A 5,588-nucleotide genomic window follows, 5' to 3' on the forward strand; every position below is an offset into this window, starting at 1 on the left:
CCATTCTCAGCATATGATAATAACATCCAGCACAATATAAGGTAGGATTCTGATATTCTTAGTGTCAGAGGTAAAACCCTATGAGGAAAAAGTCTCTGCCAAAGTGACTCATTCTTCCACCACCTGGTGACAGTTCTTTAAAAACAATCTTAAAATCCTTTCATAATTTTTGAGTTGAATACAAAAGGCAAGGGAAACAAAATAGAATCTATGACAAAAGGAAAAGCTTCAGTGTTTCTCTGCTAAGATAACTCATAGAAAAATAAATCCCCTTTACAGGTGTCACTGTACAATGACTTGTAAAGTACTTGTTAGATATTGGAAATTTTTCACAAACATGATCATGGAGTCCTCCCAAATGAGACAGCTCAAAAGGTAGAGTGATGATTTAGTATGAAAAATAAGGGTTCAATACTCATGTTTTCTATTTTTGCTGCATTCAAACTCTACTCCAATGTCTGCTCTCTGAAAACTGGCTTACTTAAGCCTTTTCACCAGTGTTGGTCAAAAGTTATGATTTGTTCTTTTAGGCACAGGAATTTATGAAGACATAAAAAAACTACTTAAATGTTTTTTGACTGAATGAATTTCAGGTCTTCCAAGGATTACTAAAGATTATTTATAATTTGTGTTACTAGGAGTACCTATGCTAGTGAAACCATAGAACCCTAAGAGCATTGACATAAATATACCCCAAATCTTCATTCAGATCATATAGTGATAATTTATCATGGTATTGGTGGTTCCTTCAATCCTCAAAAGTAAACCAAATGATATGGAAATATGTTAAACATGATTGTAGATGTATAACCTATATCAGATTATTTACTTATGGGAAAGGGGGGATGGAAGAGAGGAAGGTAGACCAATGTGGATCTCAAAAGCTTACAAAATGATGAATGTTGAAAGCTATTTTTACATGTAACAGAAAAAATAAAATAAAATGACACTTTATTTTTAGTTTTTTTTAGTTTTTGCAAGGCAATGGGGTTAAGTGACTTGCCCAAGGCCACACAGCTAGGTAATTATTAAGTGTCTGAGGTCAAATTTGAACTCAGATACTCCTGACTCCAGGGCTGGTGCTCTATCCACTGCACCACCTAGCTGCCCCAAAATAACACTTTAAAAAGAGCCAATCCAGTATAGATTTGTCAAGTTCTACTAAGCCAGAAATTCTTCTGATTTAGGGGAATTTACTGACTTAGGGGTAGATTCTATTTCTGTTTGTAAAGCCTACCTAAGGTTGAATATCACCAGGTGAAGAATATTTTCAACCACAGTTACTCATCAAGACCATCTACTATTAATAGAATGCAAGTTCTTTGATTAAAATTAATAACTAGAATTTAATAACCCTTAAAACTTTTTTAAAAAGTACTTTACAAGTATTTCATTGAATCCTCAAAATATACCCTGCTAAGTCGGTATTATGATTCTTGTATTACAGATTAGGAAACTGAGACCGAGGTTAAATGATTTGCCTGAAATTATGCAGCTGAGACTAGATTTGAATTTAGGCTTTCCTGACTCAGGAATCCAAGAATGGTCCACTGGACCATCTGACTGCTTTCTTGAGGGCAGGAGTTTTTGTTTTGTTTTATCTTTGTATCTCAAACATCTAAAATAGAGTCTTACATGTAGGAGACACTTAATAAATGCTTGTTAAATTGAATTGAATCTATAAAGTCAAAAGGCAATTCCATTTGCCTGAAGGGAGTGCCAGCATCAATGAAATCAATTATTTGATCTATAACTGCTTTGTAAAATAGGAGAAATAGCAAACACAGAGTTTAAACAATATAGTGGATAGACATAATTGGAAATGAAGGAGAGCTGAAGATTTAAATCACTGAAGTTATTGGGATTTAGCTATAGAAATATTTAGTCATAAGACAGTTCTGATAAGGTCACTAGGTGGCGCGATAGGGCCTAGAGTTCTGGATTTGGATTCAGTATTTCTGAATTCGAATCTTGCCACAGATATTAATTATAATTATAATTTTAATTATATGTGACCCTGGGAAGATCAAGTTAACTTTTCTGCCTCAATTTCCTTATCTGTAATACTATTATTATAACATATTATAATAATACCTATTCTATGGAGCAGTTATGAGGACAAAATGAGAAAGCATGTAAAGTCAACTTCTAAACCTCAAAGTTCAATATAAATGCCAGGTATTATTATGCAACCTATAGCAACCCTTTTGAAATTGTTCAAGTTGATGAAGCATATGTTTTAAAATAAGTAAAACCTCATTAATTTGAGATTCTACTTTTTCAAATTGTAATAATCATTAGATGGACTGAACTGAAGTTAACCTTTCCAGTCTCTAAGGACAAAGCAAAATGCATGGTCCAATAAAATTATCAGGGAGATATTTAATCTACTGAAGGGAGCAAATTGTTTTCAAATGTTCGTTTTTTTCTTTAAAGCTTTTTCTGAATTTATCTAATCAAGCAGGTACTTATGACTATGCCTTCTAATATATCAGTAGAATGTGAAATTATATATTCTGTTGAGAACTTAAAAAAATTTGAACAGAAAATGTGTAACAATAATGTTATTATAACACAGATAACATTTTTTAATTTAAAAAATGACTTTTACTTACAGCTTGGAATTTCCCTTATAGAGTGAAATTCATTAAATTTATTCTATTTACTATAGAGTAAAATTCACAAAAAATTGGGACATTCTAATGGGTTTTAGTTTCTGATATCAAACAGATCTCATTTCATATCTAGATGGTTCCAAAGAAGAGGAAAGGATTATCCTGGGGGTTCAAAACCTTCTATGTATATAAATGTATTTTGGTTAGAAAAAGAATGATTAAAACATGATCAGTTAAGTCAGAATTTAAGTAAACTACACTTTGGAATAGCCTTGTAAGTAATGTTCAACTATTTCACATTTGTAACTCCTGTTTTGATAGTAAGAGCATATCTGGGAATACTGAAATCTTAATTGAGCCTGGGTTCCATAGCAACTCTTTCCACATTTGTGTTTATTAAAAACCAAAGCTGTAAACAAAACCAAAAATATTCTGATTTGAGGGAAATTTTATAAATGTTCATGAAAGATGTTATTGTCTAGAACCTCCCTTTTCCTCTGCCACAACTATATCCTTATCCTCTATCTCAACCTTGGTCTTTTCCTCTCCTAGCTTCTCTTTTCTTAGATTTCACCTTTGGTTCAGCCTCCCCAAGGAAAATATCGCTAGCTGACTGGGAAAATGAAGCACCTAATGTCATTTCCTTGAATACCCAGTGTTTCAATTGACTCATTTTCACAGCTTCAAGATGTGAATTCATATCAACATCCACACCTGAGATTGTTCCATGCCCTTGTGTTCTATTCTTCAAATCAGTGCTTACAGTTTCATGACTCTGCTTTATCAAAAATCATACCAGCATCATCTTTTTTAACTCTGTTTTGGTCAGAAAGGCTGCAAAATCATTACTATTATGGTGTTAATATGGACAAAGGGAATGAATGCCCATTTCAACTTAGAATTCTATGCCTTCATTTATTCAATCAACACCTATTTACTGAGAATTCATTATGGGCAAATCTCTGTACTAGATATTGTGTGGAATTCAGAGACATTCAAGGCATAGCTCTTTCCTGTAAGCAAAAGTATCTGTTGTATTATATGCAAATAATTAGTACTTTAATTTAAGGGATTTGGGGGGGGTCTATTTAAAGTAGACAGTAGAATCTTTGCTTGACAAAAGTTCTTAGATTTGGTCATTATTATTTTATTCAGAAACTGTAAGGAATTTGTGACAGTATCTATGTAGATATTCCTTTATCCTAACCCTCATACAGATTACAGCTCCTATGTGACTATCCAACAGGTATGAATTTTGTTCATATCTTCCCATATGTTTTATATATAAGGTCCATCGCATGTGCTGGAAGTCTTCCTTGAGGTCTCTTAACATCTCAATTTAATGACGGGTGAGATGTACATTTTCCTCCCATGATTATATAGAATTTAAAATATAATTTAAAAATGCAATTAAAAATCTTAAAAAATTGTCACTTTTTGAATATTCAGAAAGGTTTCTTCCTAAATTATTTTTGATTAGTAAAGATTTAGGGCAGGTAGGTGGCCAAGTAGATAGCACACTGGCTCTGGAGTCAGGAGGACCTGAGTTCAATTCCAGCCTCAGACACTTAATAATTGCTTAACTATGTGACCTTGGGCAAGCCACTCTTAGCCCCACTGCCATAAATAAAAATAAAAAAATAGTAAAGGTTTACTATATATACTTTTCTTGAATGAGACAACTGAAATTTGTTAGGTCCATTTTTTTACTTTTGGCATAAAATCTTTTAAGTTAGAAAAGTTTGAACCAGAGAAATCAAAGTAAAAGAAATCTCTTAAGAGTTTATCAACAGGAGCGGCTAGGTAGTGCAGTGGATAGAGCACTGGCCTTGGAGTCAGGAGTACCTGAGTTCAAATCCGACCTCAGACACTTAATAATTACCTAGCTGTGTGGTCTTGGGCAAGCCACTTAACCCCATTGCCTTGCAAAAACTAAAAAAAAAAAGAGTTTATCAACATAGGGGTGGCTAGATGGCACAATGGATAGAGAGCACCTGCCCTGGAGTCAGGAGTACCTGAGTTCAAATCTGGCCACTTAACCCCATTGCCTTGCAAAAACTAAAAAAAAAAAGTTTATCAATATAGTCATGAACCTAGTTTTAATTGATTTCCCAAAAGCTAGCCTTGGACCCCTCATTTGTTCCTCTTGAGGATTGCAGATGAGGAAAAGATTTGAGCATCATTTATATATGTTTGGGCTTAAAACTAGAAGTAATGGGTTTGCAAATAGGCCCATATATGAATTGGCATTTGAGGTGTTTGAGAAAGAAGGATGCTTTCAAAACAATTAAGGGGAAAAATTTTATAAGGTTAAAAATGAAATATTCAAAATTAAGCTAATAAAAAATTTAAATACTTTTGTTGAGTTAAAAATCAGACTATTTTAACCTACTTAACAAACTTGATAAGGTGAGATTTTAAATTGTTTCATTTTTCAGCAAGAAATTCAGTTTCTAATGATAGGGTTTGGATATGAGTTTACTAATTATCTAGTCCAGTTATTATTTTAAGGATGAGAAAACTGAGAACTGGGAAGGAAAAGTAGTATTTCTATACCTGAGCAGTACCTGGCTGTACTTTGATAGGCCTACCTACCTATATGCTAATGACACAGTTTCTGCTTATGGACCACAGTACTTTACATGGTCTAACTACTTCAGGGATAAGTTCATTTAGGAATTAGTTTTAGAAGTAAACTGATTCAGAACTTGGTTCCATTACTAGAAATACTATCCTGATTCTTTGGTTTGGGAATATAGAGAAATTGGCCTTTACTAGAACGTTTTAGAAACTTCTTTGAAGTTCTCTGATGAATGACATAATATTACCACATCTGCCAGGTCTCATCTATCATCTCCGGGAAAAAAATCACTTGGTGTCACATAGTCTATAGGGGATCAAACTATGCTTTTGTTTTTCAGATTTCCAAATTAGAAATCTGGCCTTATTTTCCAATCTTCCTTCAGAAACTAG

General features: G+C 33.3%; 1 pseudogene; it reads right to left on the reverse strand.

The window, feature by feature from the left end:
• Nucleotides 1-3,093: 3,093 nt before the first annotated feature.
• Nucleotides 3,094-3,420, reverse strand: LOC141522739 (small nuclear ribonucleoprotein Sm D1 pseudogene; annotated as a pseudogene).
• Nucleotides 3,421-5,588: the final 2,168 nt, after the last annotated feature.

The sequence above is a fragment of the Macrotis lagotis genome, chromosome 4 (genome assembly GCF_037893015.1).
Source record: "Macrotis lagotis isolate mMagLag1 chromosome 4, bilby.v1.9.chrom.fasta, whole genome shotgun sequence".
Lineage (NCBI taxonomy): Eukaryota > Metazoa > Chordata > Mammalia > Peramelemorphia > Peramelidae > Macrotis > Macrotis lagotis.